At 36.0% G+C, this 19,184-nt stretch overlaps 1 long non-coding RNA gene and 1 pseudogene across 1 annotated transcript; both read left to right on the top strand.

Moving 5' to 3' along the window:
- Positions 1-402: 402 nt before the first annotated feature.
- On the top strand, positions 403-19,109 carry LOC116665365. The gene is made up of 3 exons (XR_004321955.1): positions 403-412; positions 5,288-5,294; positions 18,922-19,109. It is a non-coding gene; the product is annotated as an uncharacterized LOC116665365 (long non-coding RNA).
- On the top strand, positions 18,492-18,821 carry LOC102510019 (annotated as a pseudogene).
- Positions 19,110-19,184: the final 75 nt, after the last annotated feature.

Raw genomic sequence — 19,184 nt, 5'->3', positions numbered from 1 at the left:
TCTGTTTTTATAAATAAAGTTTTACTGGAACACAGCCACACCTATTTATTTACATATTGTCTATAGCTGCTTTCATACTACAGTAGCAGACTTGAGTAGTTCTAACAGAGAACTAAAATATTTACTGCCTAAAATATTTTCCATCTGGCCCTGTACAGAAAATGTGTCAACCTCCTTTTTAGGATGTCGAGATTATTTTTTATAAAAGTTCTTTTAGACTATCATAAAGAAAGTGATACACAATTGTTGGGAGAAAGTTCAAATATTTCAGAAATATATGAAGTGAAATATGAAAGAGAAAATTTTTCATTCATCTTAGACTCTTTCTGTCACCATTTGGAGCCTCGCACAATTGCCTGGCACAAAGTGGTCATCAATAAATGTTTGTCAAAGGAAGGAAGAAAGGAAGAAGGTTAGGAGGGAGAAGCAGGAAGAGGAAGGCTGAATGACAGGCAGAAAGGTTAAATTGGTGAAATTCAAGGTCTTAAAAGTTGTGAATGGGGAAAAAAACTGATTCTTTTCAGAACTTCACCTTGTTCTAAAATTTGATATCCATTTTCTCACACTCTGTGATTATTCTGAATAAGAGAATAGATTTTATCTTCAAATGCCACTTTTTTCTTTCATTCTAATATTGGAGACACGGTATATAAAAAGAGAATTTTGTGAAATGTGTTTCTGGGCTACTTACACAAGAAAATAAGTTCCATAAAGGCTAACTTCCTTGACCAAAGTGAAAGAATTTTTCTCCTTATAAAGTAAGACAATATGAACCTCATGGTTTGCACATAGAATGAGCCTTCTGGGACAAGGAACAAAAACTCATAGTAAACAATAGATTTTCCCATAATAAATAAGAGAAAGCAATGGATACCTCTGGAATACTACTCTCCATCCTTGTCTCCTGGAGGATTACAGACCAGTTGCCTTGACAGGGAAGTGACTACACTGTCTTACTGAAAGATTGTTCTCAGGTCCCTAAACATGAATTATAGAATCACGTGCTTCTATTATATTACTTTTAAAGCAGGCTATTGTAAGACAGTGAGTGCTAGCCTATGAATTCTCAAGAGAAGTGTGTCATGAGAAAGTAATCACAGAAGTTTACCTATTTCCTTATTATATTCCTGTTTCTCCCCCTCCCTTTTGCCTGATGAGGTAATGCAGTACAGAACCTTGGGCTTATTGTTTTAAGCAGAGTTCATCTAGTTCACACTGGGTTCCTGGGTGGTAAAACGCTCAAAGACCTCCCATGGGTAGAAAACCTTTGCACCAAAATCTTCCTACACAAGAGTGTAGGCCGGTGGAATAAATATTTTTCCCTCACTTTAGTTTTGTGTCTACCATGTAACAATGTGACACAGAGTGAAGCTGGTGCGAGCCTCCGTGTGTGATACTAACTTGGAACTGCTTTTCGGCTGTCATCATTGACCATGTCACCACTTTGTCACCTGCCTCCTCAATTTTGTCAGCTGTATCTGGGTGTCTGAGATCACTTTCATCCCTGTGGAATGTGTCGGCAGTGTCTGCCTAAGGGCGAGTCCACTCAGACCCCCACACAAGGCTATCACTGCTGGTGGAGTTGTTTTTACTTGCATTCCCTGAATTTGTGGAATTCATAGAAAACCCGCCAACTGAGGGGATGAGGAAGATTCCAAGACTGTCAAAGGAGGAAGCACTCCCTCTAGCTGGTGGATGTTGGGATTGTTTTTATAAAATGACATTTGTAGTGACCCCTTTACTCACAGCTTTTTATCTCATCCAATATAGTGGCTGAGCTTTCCTCATCCTGGTTTTTCTTTCATTCAAAAAAGAAAAAAAAAAATTTATCAAACCCCAGAACTCAGTCTCCCAGCATGTTTACACTTCATGGAATGACTGAGTATGCGTGAAAAGAAAATGGCAGAATCCAGGAGAAGAGTGAGAAATGGCCCGACTTCTAAACTCTCCTGAGGATATTTGTTTTTTTCACGCCTTCATTCCCTTCCTCCTCAGTTTCCCCTTCCCCACAAACAACTTCACTCTTTGTGTGCAAAAGTTCACCATATGGTGCTCAAGGTTAATTTTAATACTTAAATGTTTCAGCTGCTAGTTCTTCAGTCGCCTCCACGGTTCCCTCTGCACTTTGGGTGACTGTACAGATGGCACAGGGTAAACAACAGGATTTGATTTCATTTACACTCTCAACCACAGAGTTTTGCCTTTGCTTTAAAGTAGTAGCTCTCAAAATGGAAACTTTTAAAATATTTTCTTTATTTGGTTAAAATCACTGGGTCATATCCCAAACCACTATTGAACAAAGAAATATGGAGAGGAGGTGTGGGGAAAGAAAGGACTCAGAGCTCTGAAGGGGGACCAGTAAAGGGAATAAAAACCATCGTTTTAATATCGTACACATTTCCCTTTTCTATTTAAAAGAAAATCTCCATAAGCAGGCAAGCCTGTAACATCATTCTCCCAGGCTTCTCTGTTACTGTTTAACTACATTAAAACCTGTCTGCAAGCCCCCCACTGGGAGAGGGAAGGCATTCCCTTTGCTGGCAGGTGGTCTTTTTGCAAGCACTTCCCAATTGAAAACATATGTTCCTGGGTGTGAGGAGGCTTCTGGCAAGTCAGGATGGGGGTGCAGCTCGTGCTGGGAATGATTGAATTATATAGGCAGATTCAAGATAAACATGCTTGGTCCTCCCCTCCTTCCAAAAGAAAGGTGGAGGCTTTTGGTATCACATAGAAGCTCTCTATCCTACTGACCTTCACCTCCAGGTTGAAGGTCTTCCTTAACTGTCCTACAACACAGTTCAGCATTTACATCCTCTTTCTTAGTAGTGTTAACCTAAAACCCGCCTCTTTCTCCTCTCCTTTTCCAGGCCTTTGCCATCTAGGCCAGTTAAGCTATCAATAACATGAAATTGATCTTCTTGGGGATGGGATCCTTTCCTCAGACCTCAGATTTCTTTACAAAAGAAGATCCTTTTCCTATTCAAAGATGGGAAATGTCTTTTGGCAAAGATCTTTTTAAAATGAGAAATTTGATGCAGGAAAAGCAGTATGTGAATGACCATTTGAAAAGAAGTCAATGAGAAAAGTTCAAGAAAATAATTACAATGAAATATATCTTCAAAATTCATCATTTACTAAACTTCAGACATCTGTTATGTGCCTTTCCTTGTCAGAACACATTTTGATAAAGGCCTAATGTGGCTAATACCCTGACAATTTTCTGTTGCATTGCCTGGAATGAAGAAAGAGTGAGTTTGCCTCCTAAAAATTAGAATTTAAATGAATTTTGTGAAGTATAAACCCATAAAGACATTTTCCTCAATATCCCAAACTCTAAAAATAATTGAGGATGGCACAGAGGCACTGAAACAACTGCATAATATGGGGAAATGTTCTTGACTCTAACTCAAAAGCATTTTGCAAATGGTCCTTTATCTCCCAGTGAAAAGATGAGGTCAGACTCATGCTGTTTTAAGCAATTGGTTATTTAGTTAAGATCTGCTGCATCAACTTCCAAGTGCTCCCCCAAAATGCCAGTGCTCTAAAATGACCTTTCTATTGCTTGAAAGCTCAAAGTTTTCTTTACTGGCTCAGAAAAATGGTATCACATGTTTCCCCCCAGTAACTGATTTTTGAACATTTACTCTAGAGAGTGAACTTAACCATATTAAAGGGATAAGTCACGTTGCTTAGTGTAAAAAGTGTCTAAAATGAGGCAACTCCTCTCATTTTCTTTCCAGCAGAAATAGCCTATGCTGTGCTTGTAAACCACTGGTTTATAAGTGAACTAGTTTACAATATATGCAGTGTTATACATACCTGTTAACACTCCTAAGAGTTGCTTGAGTAACCTGGAAAAAAGGGATCAAGAAAATACTGGATTGTCCTTCAGTTATTACAGACTAGTTAGAAACTGGAAAACAAGCTAGTTCTGATTATGAAAAAAACATAATGATATTTTGTTTTTATATAGTGCTTTTCAGACATGACTTCATTATTTATCAGAACATTCTTCTGAGCGTAGGTAGCAAGGGTTTTCTTCAGTTTATAAAGGCATAAACTCGGGTATAAAAAAATGAATTGATTTCTGCTGGGCAGAGAAAATCTATGCTGAAGGGAAGAAGACCAACTTTCTGCAAAGGACTCCAGAGTCTGCTGTTTCTCTAGTAAATAGGAATCATATCATCATGAACCTTTGTAACAACTTCTTAGAGTCTTTGCTACGACACCAGTACTAACCTAACCATCTTCGTGGTATTGATTTAAAACGGTTCGGGGGCTTTGCTTGTTTATTGCATGATGCTAACACACTGCACTCACATAGAATATAGCCACTGGTTGAACAGCATTGCTTACACAGTAATAAAAGAAAGATGACAATCAGTAGTCACATTCAAATCCTAGTTCGAGGGTGCACAAAAGGTACAGCTAAGGGTTGTCATTACTTGCTCCCAGCAAGTACTATTTAAGGCTAGAAAATCACATAATTAGAGGAATTTTCCAAGCTCCTGATTTCAAGAAAATTCTAAATATAATTATAATACCCTCATAAAAATATATATCTTTCAAATTGCTTTGCTTATGTAGTTTTCTGGTCTAAATGAAGTAGAAGAGCAACCCAATCAATTCACATTTGTAAGTTCACTTTGTAGCATGGAGAATATGGAGGTTGATGAGATGGAGGATGGTGATCAGATCAGTCAGGTTTTGGTGAGAATCCAGGTAAAAAATAGCAGTGGCATTAATTAGAGTAGTCTTAGTGGTGATAAAAAGTAGGTGAACATACAAATACTTGCTGGATAAAATTGATATTTGGTTTGTTTCTAGGGCTGAAAGAAAGGAGTTAGAAGTGCCTTCCAGGTTTGGTTTTTTGTTTTTTTTTTTTTTCCCCAGTAACATGGATGCTGACACCATTCAGTCAGATTAAGATTAGCAGAGGGTCACAAATTTAGCCTGGGGAAATGAAGTCCCAGCTTTTGACATGATGAGTTTGAGATGCCTGGGAGATACCCTAGGTAAAAACATGGGCAGTTGAATGCATGGCTCCTGAGCTCAGCCTCAGTGTACATCCTCTATAACGTCTTCCATAGTCACTTTAACGAGAAGCCATGTCTAGATTCTGGATGCCTCTTCATGTGTCTAAGAATTGAAAGGGTTATCTTGATTTATCTCTCAGTGTCTTGATATGTAGTTTAACAAAAATATTACCTAATTTTTTCAGTTGCTTGTAGTCTAAAAGCTCAAAGTTATGAAGAAAATGTAAAAGCAATGATCAGGAGGGTAACAGTGGAGTGGTAGAGTATATGCTTAGCAGGCATGAGGTCCTGCGTTCAATCCCCAGTACCTCTACTTAAAAAGAAAAAAATTAAAAGCAGTGATCTTTTCTGAATTTGTAGGATATTTTCCTTAATTGTACTTCAAGCAGATATTATGTTTATTTACATAGACCCAATATTGTTGGAATTCAGCATTTTATTGGTATTATGATATAAGACTTCTGTTTCTATAAACAGCAGGTGTTTGGGAAGATGATTGTTACACTTTTAAGTCCAGAGCTCTAAAGAATGTTCTAGGTTCTCAGATATAAATTTATAATCTGCCATTCATTCATTCAGCAGGCAGTAGTCTAGGTACTTGGAGATTTAGCAAATGGATAAACTTCTTTTTCCTTGGAGGGATTACAATCAATGGAGAAGATGTACAATAAAGAAAAGATAGTAAAACAGAATATATTGAATGGATATGAGTTATTTGGAGAAAAATTAAAACTAAGATGAAAAGGAAACATTTGAAGAAGTGTGTTTTCACTTTTCAATGAGGTAGTCAGGGGAGACCTCATTAGGAAGGTAGAATTTGAGAACAGATCTAACAGAGATAAGAGTGGACACGTGTTCCTGCAGGAGAGGGTCCAGAAAGTGCAAAATCTCCATTCGTCATGGCCAACACAGCAAGGAGGCCGAAGTGATTAGAATGGAGTAAGAAAGAGGGAAAGTTGTAGTAGATGAAGCTGGAAAAGGAAGGAGGTGAGGGTTTCAGGTCGTTTGCGCCTTTTAAGCCATGATGGGAAAAAATTTATGGAGACTTTTAAGGCATGAGTGACATGCGCTGATGTGTTTTTAAAGGAACAGTCTGGTTGTTGTTAAAAGTGGGCAGTCAAGTATCAAAATGGAAGCAGGGAAAATTAGAATAATCCAGGAAAAATGTAATGAGGGGTGTTATGTGACAGTTAATTCCAGCAGGCCTGTTTGGCTGAAGTAAGAGACGTATCTGGATCAGACTAACCTCTAGTCAAGGCGTGAAATATACTGAATGATGGCGTTGCCTTGTAGCCATTTTCAGGATGGTTTCAGGGATTTTTTTTTTTTTTCACCAGTTTTCAGCATTGTTTATTTTGATTATTGATAACAGTGAGATCACTGATCTGTACCTGATCTCAGTGAGATCCCCAGAGGAGTCTGACACTGGGCCTGGTTACCTGTCAAAAACTATGCCTGCGTGACCAGCAAGGTATAAAACGTCCCAGTCAAAAATCCATTTTGGGCTCCCTGACTCCAGGATGTTCTATGCAGCATACACAGCATCTGTGGTCCCTGATCTTTGAGAGAAAACAGCAGAACCCTGCAGGGAGGACGATTGGAGCCTGTACTCATTCTCTCCAGGACCCTTGCTTGGCAACAGCCTTTGGCCAGAATGCGTCCTTACCTTAACTGTTGCTTTATTGTATGCTTTTTCATTAATAAGACTTAGATTTCTGTGCATTTTCATTTCAATTCCTGAGACTCTTCTTTAACAAATGAACCCTAACTGCCACCATTGGTGCAGGAGCTCAGACTAGGCAGGTAGCAGTAGAAGTGGTGAGTCAGTCACTTGTATCCTGGGTAACATTTAAAGGTAGAATTGATGTGATTTGCTAACAGGTTAGATGTGGGGCATGAGAGGGAGAGCAGGGTCAAGGATGACTCCCCAAATTATCAACCTGGGCAACTGGTAGGATAGAGTTAGCAATGACCATGAGATGAAGCCAAATTAGTATTCATTTAATAGAAAAAGGAAGGAAAGTTATTGAAAATATTGCGTATAGACAACTCTTCTGGGGAGATCAGATATAAAAGGAAGCAGAGAAAAGAGGGCTTTGTTGAAAGAACAAATTTGCAATATTTAAGAGAACTGGTGATGTGGGCATAAAAGGAAAATTATTTTGTTTTTAAATGCTTTGAAAATTCCTTTGGGGAAATGATTTCCTTTCTCCATACTAGCCGTTTAAACTTTATCTAACAACAACAAAATGGGAGTTAAAAAAAAAAAATCAGTGGAGCTCTTAATTCTATTATAGGACTTAGAAACTATACCATTCTATCGCTAAGATATTTTCATGCCAAAATGATATTTCATTTAACAATTAAAATAAAAGCATAATAAAGTCATAAGTTAAGTTTAAACCTAGGGAAAATATAGAATATTGACTCAATTTGCTATCTGGAATTATATTATTTGCTATCTAGAATATTATTATATTTAAGCCAAATATTTTTCCTTATGATTTTGGACCCAATATCTGTCCTAGAACTATGCAGATTTTAAATGAGCTTAAGAAAAGATCATTATTTTTAAGCTAAAAAGAATTAAACCTGACACTAATTTGCTATTGGCCTTTAGCATTTATTCTGTTCTGTATTTTTGCATTTCATCTGGAAGTCTTTTGCAGAAAATCTGGGATGACTTTTACTTAGTTACAAAGTGAGAAACTTTGGAAAGTTTCTAACCTATGTAGTGGGTGCTGAATAAATATTTGTTAAGTAGATGAATCCATACATGAATGAATATTTGAGTGAATGAAAAGTCACCTGAAGGGTTTATGAATGAATATATGAATTTATAGGAGCATGTATAATACAACAAACATGCCATGTAAACAGAGAGGAAATCATGAGTTTCCTTGTGATATCCTTTGTTAATGGGAACAACACTGAGACAGACTTATAGAGTCAGGACAGTGGAAGAGAGCTTCAGTGTTGACCATTCTAGAGCAAACTGCGGGGTGGAATACAAGGGCAGGGTGAGGGCCAAGGCTCCCGGCTAACTTAGGTGATTTTATTGAAACACAATGACTGTGTATTTAGGTGGCATCCTATGCCCTGACAATGGAGATTGAAGTTACAGTTGGAACAAAAAGAAGCTGCTGAAGAGAGAATGTATCACTCTTGAGGCAGAACTATCTCCTCAGAGAAAAGGTGGAAATTATTTCTTTCCTTCTCTGAGTCATGCACTCATGACCTCCCTCCCTCCCCCGACCCCCACCTCCCAAGGCACCTGTGAATTGAGAGATTTACATGAGCTCTCACAAAGGATGTGACTGTTCTCCCAGGTGTTTTCAGACAAGCAGTTTCTCCACCCACTCATCTCCCAAGGTGGTTCCTTAACCAGGTAGCAAATTGACACGTGGGATTAGGACAAATGCTGAAAAGTCATTTTTAGAGAGGCTAACTTCAGGATGACTTGGGAAAGAAAAAGAAAACAATTCCAAATTTCTGTATCTTTATATGCATGCATAGATAGATGATAGATAGATAGACAAACATGTATCAACGTCTCTACTATAAGAAAGGTTTCCAACACCAGTTCTTTTTTACTTTTAGGCTATTTAAAAAAATTTCTTTCTACTTCCTTTTTCCCCACTTAGTAAATATGTGCCAATCCCCACAGAATTTTGTTTGGGAGAAAAACAGATAAAGTGTATGTATTAGCGCAATTTGGAAGAAATTAGTCAAAGAAACCAGCTCTTCTAAGGCCAAACAGCCACACTGTGCATCAAGCAACACAAACAAATGAGGATTTCCATTCAAATGGCAGTTGCAAAATATTCTTTGATATTTCAGACTCTCTATTGATGGTAGGGCTTGTCTCTTCAGTCAAATAGAATATTCCAGTCTTTCTAATGAAAATAACATTAAATTTAAAAAGAAGGCAGTTGTTGTTTATCTTTAAACAATAGACACCAGACACCAGGGGAGTAATGAAATAAATGCAAAGAGGAAAGATGTGGACCAGAATTTCCCAAGTTTTTCCCACAGATCTCTAGTCCAACCAGATGCTCTGAGAAAAGTGTATTCCATGACAGAACACATTTCTGCAGCATTCCACACTCCATCGTCTCTAGAGGACGTACCATGCTCATTCAGATAGTAAAGACCCCCAAATCTTGAAATAAAGAATTCTATTTAGCTTTCTTTAACCCAGTGTTTCTAAAATGTATGAGTCCACTAAGGTTTCTTAAATAAAAAACACATCAAAATCCTGCAGAGCTAGTGATATGGATACGCTTGGTGCATGCCTGTAAGAGATAATGCAAACATACTCAAGTGTACTCAGAGCCAGGCCCCAGGGAAATGGAATCACTTAGAGGTAATCAAAGCTCTTGTAGAAAAACATAACCTTTTGATGCTCAGAGTATGGAAAAAAGAAATTATATAAGCGGGGAACCATGCATCACATCTCTTAGGGAGAATTGGGATTAGAAAAAATTTAAAAAGAAACCAAGAGACTGGGAACAAAAGCCTAATAATTAAATCCACTAGACTGTACTTTTAATTAATCCTTCTGGTAGTTCTGGACGAAATTTTTCTAGGATGAAGAATATTAAGAAAGAGCACAGTATTTTTCACTAAACCAGTGACGTCTAAACTCTGAGATCCATTTGCCTTTGGAAAACCCCACTTCCCAGGGGTTCTAATGGGTCTTGGAGGAGGAGAGTAGAGGTTTTCAAATGCTCATAAAAAGGCTCACAAAGCTTCTTGGACATCAAATTCCTCTTACAAAACAATAATTTGTCGAATTAAGTGCCAATGAAACAGATGGATTACATTTCCCTCACAATGTGCACAAATTAAAAAATTAAAGAGAAAAAGTACTTGGTAAGACCAGTTTTGTATTTTGCTGGGCCTAAAGCATTTAGAAAAATGGTTTGAGATGTTTGGCTAAGGCCCAGTGCCACCAGGCCTGCCTGGTTCTAGACACCAGCCTCGTTGACTGAAATATTCTATTAAGCAAACAGATGGGCAGTAGTTTGTTACTGGCTTCTCCACGAAAGTGAACGATGAAATGCAATATTCCTGAAAGGATAAAGTACTTTTGGGCTTTATACTTTACAAAGGTAGGTTGAGACCCATCTCAAGATTTCAGAAATAATATAAGCTGATGGAATTAACTTCTTTAAAAGGTTAATTGTATCAGTATAAGACAAATGAGAAAGGGAGAAAGAAGTACTCAAAGAAAACCAACTAGAAAAATTCGGAGTATAAATTTTGTGAATAGCTTGAATTTCTGCCACTATGAATATAATAATTGGGGTGCATTTTAGAATAACATGTAATTTCATGAAACGTGCTTATTTGTACGCTTTTTAAATTAATAGACTTTAATTTTTAGAGCAGTTTTAAGGTTCACAGCAAAACTGGGTGGAAAGTACAGAGTTTCCATACACCCTCTGTTCCCCACCACACACATACACGCCAGTATCAACATCCTGCGCCAGAGTGGTACACTTGTTACAATCAATGAACCTACGCTACGATATCATTATCACCCAAAGTCCAGAGTTTCCATTAGGGTTTACTCTGTGTGTGCTTTTAGCAAGGAGATATCTTGAAATTATGGATTATTTATTTGTCAAATAACCAACAGTGCTGCTTAAAATATATTATCATGCATATTTGAGGATTAAGGATCCTGGACATAAGGCTCTTACTTGTTTTAAAAGAAAAAAATTATGATCACATGTCAGTTTATTTGATTTCAAGAAGAAATAAATTATGGGAGAATGTAGGTTTAATGTACTTAATTCTGATGTTTATCATAAGAAGCAGACAAGCCTCATAAATTACCAAATGTCATTTCTAATTTATAATGTAGAAATAATACTTCTTGCTTGGTGTGACCCATTGTTTCTTAAGACAGCCACATTTGGAAAGACATATAACAGAAAATCAGCTTTATGATACTGCTTTTAATAGAAAATTATTGTAATAGCAAAACAGAACCCATATTCATTTCCAATAGACCTATTTTAAGTACTTCCTTTTCAATATCATGTTGAAGCCTTGAGTGCACCAATTATGTGTTTTCTTTTTTACAGGAAAGATATATTCTGATTCCAAACATTGAATTTTTCATTTCTTGATCTAAGCTGCATCCCTTGATCTATTCACTGAACAAATTAAAATTTCCAAGGGAGCAGTTAGAAACACCAAGATCAATTTAGAATCTCGGTGTCTTCTTGCCTAAGGCCTGATGTATACATTTCTGGCATTAACACTGGTCCAGATATTTCCTGAAGAGGGTGACTCATGCATGTCCTTGCCTCAAACCCAAAGAATCATTACTGCATTCAGCAATGCCCAGAACCCCAGGGTGCACGTGACTTTTAATGAATTAATTGAGCTAGGAATTCACTCATATAGAGCATCTTATCCGGAGTCCAAGCTTTCTGTATATGATAGCACTTTGGATTTTATTATTTTAATTCTCTGTTACTTTTGCATTTCACAGTACGAATAACTACAAATATTTTAGTTTATTATTCACATCAAAAAATATAAGTTGAAAAAAAGAACAAAATGAAATTCAGCTGCAATCTCCAACTACACAATAAAAACTGTCCTTTTGTTTTCCTATTTCTCTTTTCCCTTTCTTTTCTTTATTCATGCCTTCCTAAAATTCACTTTCCCTTATCCTTGAAGCAACCTTCATCTTCCAACTTTGCCTCAGATAGTCACATTCCTTTTACTTTGGTCTGGGGTTAGAGCACTTGGTCGGACTTGGCCAATCAAGCACCTTAATGTCTCCCCACACCCATCCATCCACAGTGCTAAGTTGGGGTTTGTGATCAAAACTTGTTCAAACTGAGTTTTCAGTTGCACAAACCATACATTCTTTTCTGCCTCAATTGAGTTGGTTTTCTTCTCATTTGAAACAAACAAAAACAGTTCTAGTATATATAGCCTTTCAGACATTTTATTGATGCTACTTGTACATATATTTTTACTTAAGGGAGTTATTTCTATGATTTAAGTTTTACAACAGCTGAGTGAGAGAACTTTAGTTTGGTGATTTTAATTCTGTAATAAAATTCAAAGTCTAAGAATAAATTTTAATTGGCACTGCAATAAGAACTCAAGAATAACTTAATAGCATTCCTAGAGTAATTGATTTTTCTAGAGTACCTGCCATTTAGGGGTGCTTTCAATAGATTTGTTGCTTTGCTGTACAACATTGCAATGCAGAGAAGATTTTTTTTAATCTGTTTTTTCTGTCTTCTTAATTGCCTCTCATATTTGACCAGCATTTATTTACAACACAACTCGCCAATCTTAGACTCAATTGCTCATTAAAGTTATCTTGGCTTAATTAGTAGGACAAATGCATATGGATTGCAAAAAACATATATCCTGTTTCAGAAGGATTTGGTCTATAAATTCACAATTTGTCCTTGATTCTGTGTGAGAACCATAGCTTCCTACTTTCTGCTTCAACTAGAGAGGTGAGTGGAGAATTTCTAATCAAGCCATTGTAGGTGTGAAATTCCATATTTATTCAGAGAGTAGCTTTCTAGAGATTAAGGTTTAAATAAACATGAACTTGAAGACTTTCCAAGCTCTGCCCTTACCCCTCTCCTTTCACCCACCTCCCCCATGCTGGAGTGACAGGATTAGTGACAGAGCCTGGGAAAAGGAGTGAGATATCATTTTCTGGCTTTTTAAAAAAAGTTTTTCATGTCGTTGTACTGCACATTTATTGTTTGACAACTTTTAATCTTTAACAGTGAAAAAGCCTGGTCTTGTTCACTTTGGAAATAAGAAGGACTCAATGAAGAGAACCCACATAGACTTGGTGAAATGAACCTTAGCAAAACTAGAGTCTGCTATAATAAGAATTTTGTCTTGACTGAAATGTTTTCAAAGATCATCATTTAAAAAATTTACTTTAATATAGAAACAACATTAGATTACAATGTGAGACAATATATGAGTAAATGTTTGCTAATTGAGTGGAAGGAGGTGAAGAAAATTTGTGACAAAATACATTCTAATTTTGCATTAGTTTTAATATAACATCCTCTAAAAAGAAAAACTGCCTTCATCACTTAGCATTTACAAATAATATTTATAATATAATGCTTAAGCTTGTTTTTGGCAGACTCTGGCTACATAGGAGGCTGGTGGGCTGGATTTAACATTCTAGAAGATAGAATGAAATTGCCCCAGATCCTTTAGTGATTGGAAATAAGTACTCACTGAAGGGAAGGGGACTACCTCAAAAGCATGGTCAGTCTCTGTTATAAGACTACCTAGAATTTGCAACTTGTGTGGAATGGAAGTCTAAAAATTATTCAGTGACTTATTTTGCATCTACATAATGGGAAGTTGTCCAATATGAGATAAAAACAACAAAATTTCAACCCAAAATACTAAGAGGCATTCCTATTTATCATTGAAGAGTTACTCAGTTTTCTTTCTTTCTTTGCCTCAATGCTGTTGTTTGACATACAATGAATATGTATACATGGGTTAATTCTTCTTAATATTACCGGTTGTATAGGGTGATAGACTGAAATCTGAGAGAATACAAGACTAATATCTTTACCATGTGCTGGTCATCTGAGGGTAAGGTTTTAAATCCACATTAAGTGAGGTAATATGTTTGGTTAATTTTTTAATCTATACACTACTTCTGTATACACTAATTCTATATATTCATCATATATCAATTTCAAACTGCCTGATTCAAATAGCATAGCCAGAAATTATTAATCTCAACAATTTAATCAGCCGTTTATTTATTTAAGTGCTTTTTTTCCTTTTAAGCATATGACCCCCAATTTTGTTCTTTTCTACTTAATGCCAGATGGTTGGATATACGTGAATCTATTGGCTATTTTAAGTAAATTACTATTGTAATCAAATAATTGCTATAAACAAGAAAAGCTCCTATTGACAAAGATATAAACAGCAGCATCTTTGTACAGAAAGGAAGTGGGAATACAAATAACAGCTTTTTCACTAGATGATGTAAACAAACACCAATACCAGGAAAGGATCCCCTTGTGTTATAAGCATATTTCAAAGGTTAAAATGAGTTAAATATAATTAAATGATAGAAAAGTCTGAAACCCCTGTTTTCAAAAAAGTTTGGAGTTTCTTCCTTAAAAAGAGATGGAGTAATCTGTGCACACTTTCTGTAAGATGTTTTGCCATTTTATAATACTATAAATATCTTTCTAGTCAACACACACACATGCACACACAAACACAACCAACATGTTTTAAATTGATACCTACATATCCTAGTATTAGTAAGGTGTAATTAATTTGGCCAATTCCGTATTTTAGAGAATTTATGTTTCTCCAGTTTATTATGTTTCCAGTTTGTTAAATTATAAATCATACTGTGATTAACACATGTAGAATGAAATACTTTCCTAGATCCGTGATGATCTTAGGACAAATTACTTAAAAGTAGAGTTTTGGGTATAAGCTTGTTTTAAACATAAGTTGAAAAATAAATAAATAAATATATGTTGGCTAAACAAGATTATTATATTGCCTTATACTGTAACCAACAAACATTATTAAACTTTTTAATATACATGTATAAATTTTTCTTAGCTTATCATTTTATTTTTAATTTTTAAATGTTAGTTTATAATTTACAAAATTCTAGTTCTATCTGGGGAGAGATGGAGGTTGAGAATCATATCTTTCCATCTTTCTTTTATGATTTATGTCTTTGATATTATGCTTAGAAAGGTCTTTCTTACTGCAATTTGTGTATTCACCTAAATTTTACTTTGGTACTAACATAGTGTTATTTCTGACAAATAAATCACATTCAAGAACATGGCATATATGTTCCTATCTATTAAATATTTTCTTTTGGCCTCTTATAAGGGTTTGCATTTAGGTCCTACAACTTTCTCAGTAAATCTGTTACATGGTCATTTATATTTTTGATTGCTATTAGGAATAGAATCTTTTTTTTTTTATCATAGTTACTAAAACAGTTTTTTCTGGTACTTAAGAAATCCACAGATATTTTTGCATATTTCTCTTTTTCTTCTATTGACCATTACAAAATATTTTCATTGGTTATAACAGTTTCTTAGTTGCTTCTCTTGGGATTCGCTTGGATTTTATTATTGAAAAGTTATCCTTTGCATTAGACACACAGATTTAACCAAATGTATAAAATACCTACTGGGTGTTTGGCACCATCTTATTGCAACCAGAAAGTGACTAAAATATACTGAACACAGTTATTGTCCACAGCTGAGGAAGATTAACCATCACCCAGCAGGAAACAATTAAATGGCATTTTCAAAGTAGCATATTAATAGGCACACATCCACGTAGTATGTGTAGTAATGGAATTCAGAAGTACTGAGAGAGATGAGGCAGACAGTTCTCGGCAAGCACAAGTCAGATGTTAATTACAGAATATTTATAAAAGGTCATGCTTTGGGCCATAGTCATAGACTAACATGAGAGCAGTAGGGTCAGAGGGATTCTGAGAAGGTGGCAGCAGAATAGTTTTAAGTCTCTCTGAATCCCTCTAGAAAAATAGACATAAACTAAATACAAAAATGAAAACCTATGAAAACATTAACAATGAAGCAAGTTTACAAGATATCCCTCTGAATCACAACATACAAGCTGCAGGGAACACGTTTATTACAGCTGAAAGATTTGGATTGTATCATCATCTTTATGAAAAAAGCAGAAGTAGACAAAAGAACATTGGATGGACCTGAGTCCAAGAGACTCTCCAAATAGCCAACAGTACTCATTTCAAAGGATAGTGGGCCAATCTGAGAATAGCAACTTAAATTAGTAACTGAATATAAAGACCCTATAAATTTTCCCGTTGCTGCTGTTAACAAATGATCACAAACTTAGTAGCTTAAATAGCACAAATATATCATTATACTCCTGTAGGTTGGAATTCTTCTGGGCTCAGGTGGTTTCTCTGCTCCAGGTCCCACAAAGCCTAAATCAAGTGTTATTGGTTATTTTCTAGAATAACAAATATCAATCACATTTTAGTAAAATAAGGGACTGTAAAGAAAACTAAAAAATGACGACATATAGGCTAAAATAACATCATTATAAGGAAAAATAGACTTTTATCAGACTTTTTGACAGCAATGCTTTATGCCATAAGGAAATGGAACAACATATTTAAGGAAATGAAGGGAAGAAAATGTACCTTTATATAAATATTTACTTGGAGAACTAAAATTAAATGGAAGCTAAAAGAGAGTGTTTGTAATAGCTAGATTCTTTGACAATGTAAATATAACACAACTATTTTTTTAAAGTAGGAGATGACTGGGAAGAACATATTGAAAACAATTACCAATTCTCAGTAATCACATGGAGTATTATTATTCTGAGGATGTTGTGTGTGTAACGTGAGAAACAACGGTTTAATTATTGTAGTATATCCTGTTTCTATCAATCCCTGTGTCCTTGAGAGTGAGAACACTTGGTGTAGAAGAATGAAGAAATGGGTATACTTCAGAAGAGGTTAAGTAAAAACTCAGTAGTACTAAATATGAATTGAAAGTGTCAGTATGAGATATTTTACATGCATGTGTTTAAATACATGTATAAATACAGGTATATAAGTTTTCCTCTCCTGTCCACTGGGAAGGCCTAGGGAAAAAAAAAAAATCACAAGCTCTTGGCACACAGCTTGTGGTTTTGAAATATCATTTCCCACTTAAAGAAACCAGGGTTTCAAAGAGAAATGGATAATTACAGGTTTGAAGGAGGAAATGTAGAGGACGAATCTGGAACTATCAAAGACCTTTAAGATCATGCCAAAAAGATTTAGGAAATAATTGGTCAAGGTTCGTGACTCACTTAGCTTCAAAAAGGATAATACTTACAATTCATTATCCAGAAAACTGATGCAGAAAAGGGAAACAATCAAGCCTTATTTGTATAAACTATACCACTGGGTGAACAAATACGTAAATATGTATGTAAGGGGGAACATAGCTTTATAAAAGTATTCTAACTAATACGTTAAAATAAAATGATGGAATTTGAATAAATACCATTTTACAGTATCTTGTGAATTAATGGATCTAGGCATTCAGCATCAATGGCTGGATGACATCCAGAGAGACAACCAGACACTGATGAATAAATCCAACACTAACCGTAGTCTTTCTAAAAAGATAAACATCTGATTAGCATCTGGATCCAGCTGCCAGTGTGCAGGAAACACAGGGGACAGGGAAACTATACTGACGCCACCTCGAGTGTCCATCCAATCAATGAAGTTCAGACTATGGAAAACTTCCAGTATGAATTATATGAATTCTTTAACAGGAAGAAAGAGAAAGGAATAGAGGAGGGAACTAGCAGATTAATAGAGGCTTAAGAGATATACTGCTTTAAAAAATAGGATGAAATGCAATTATAGGGTCTAGAGATGAACACATCGGTGATAAAACTATAAAGAAAGCCAAACAAGTGTTCATCATAAAAATTAGAGTAGTGGTTACTTTTTGGGGACCACAAGAGGTTATGATTGGAATAGGCACATAGAGGAGTTGCTGGGGTGTCTGGTAAAGTTCTGTTTCTTGATCTGGCCTGTATTTAAAGGGTGCTTACTTTATAATGATACATTAAATTGTACATTGATTTTGTGAGGTTTTATTTATTTGTGCTTCATTTTAAAATAAAAAAAAAATTAAGAGAGGATGGTGGGCATTGAAGCTATTTGCTTTCTATCTGACTGCCCATGTACATACCTTATATAGATGTCTCACATTTTATGGTACTTTATAATTTACAAATCACTTTGCATATACTTATGTGAATTTTATAGTAACATTTAGAGAGAAATTATAATTACCGTCTTTTAAATATGAGGAAATCACAATTAAGAGCCCAGATCACAGAACAAGTGAGTGTCAGGTTGACTCCTGAATCCTAGCAGTTCATTTACACACCCATATCGCCACATATCTGCACCACACCCATGTATTCTCACACACACACTCACAAATCAGTATAGAAAGGCAGATAAAAGATTCAGCAACCACACCCACCCCAGAGGTTGCACTGATAGTAAAGGAAATAACATTTGCCTTTTTCCTACCTTATAAGACATTACAAGTTATCTTACATAAGTGAGAGTTGTTGATTCTAAAGGATGTTTTCATGGCATCTTTCGCAACACAAATTATGTACGTTTTCATTGCTGCTCTAGCCCTTGTTGCTCAGCTTTTTACAGATCAGCCCCATTTTAAATAGTCTAAAAAGCCCTAAGAGAGCTATGATTTATTTAGCCTCCATCCTTAGCTCTTCTTTATACACAGAGGAAACTGTGGCTTAAAAAAAAACAAAAAACAAACAAACAAGAACGTTTAAGAAACTTGTCCTCATAGCAAAAGATTGCAGAAATAGTTTAACCTGGCACTCGGCAGTGGCCACTGCATAGACCAGACTCAGCTCGCTCGCTCTTCGCTCCGCTTCCTTTGCAATCATGTCTGACAAACCCGATATGGCTGAGATTGAGAAATTTCGATAAATCGAAATTGAAGAAGACAGAAACGCAAGAGAAAAATCCACTGCCTTCCAAAGAAACGTTTGAACAGTAGAAGCAAGCAGGCAGGTCGTAATGAGGCGTGCGTCGCCAGTACACACTGTACATTCCACAAGCATTGCCTTCTTATTTTACTTCTTTTAGCTGTTTAACTTTGTAAGATGCAAAGAAGTTGGATCAAGTTGAACTGACTGTGCTGCCCCTTTTCACACCAATAATGGTGAACTACTGACAACAAAGGCCACGCCTGCCTCGCCCATCTGCCTGTCTGGCAGGCAGGGAAAGAAAAGAACTTGCATGTTGGTGAAGGAGGAAGCTGGGTGGGTCAACAATGAAATCTAGAGTGAAATGCAAGGTGGTCCAAGATGTCCTGCAGGCTGTAAAATGCAGTTTAATCAGAGTGCCATTTTTTTGTTGTTGTTCAAATGATTTTAATTATTGGAATGCACAATTTTTAAATATGCAAATAAAAAGTTTTAAAACCTGAAAAAAAAGAAGTTTAACCTGAGATTGTGTGATGACAGATCTACTCCCACCCTGCTAACTCCCCTGATGCCCTTAATACTTGGTAA

Source organism: Camelus ferus, chromosome 8 (assembly GCF_009834535.1).
Source record: "Camelus ferus isolate YT-003-E chromosome 8, BCGSAC_Cfer_1.0, whole genome shotgun sequence".
NCBI classification, from domain to species: Eukaryota; Metazoa; Chordata; class Mammalia; order Artiodactyla; family Camelidae; genus Camelus; species Camelus ferus.
Note: the sequence above shows the minus strand (reverse complement) of the source record. Positions and strands in the feature narration are given on the sequence as shown.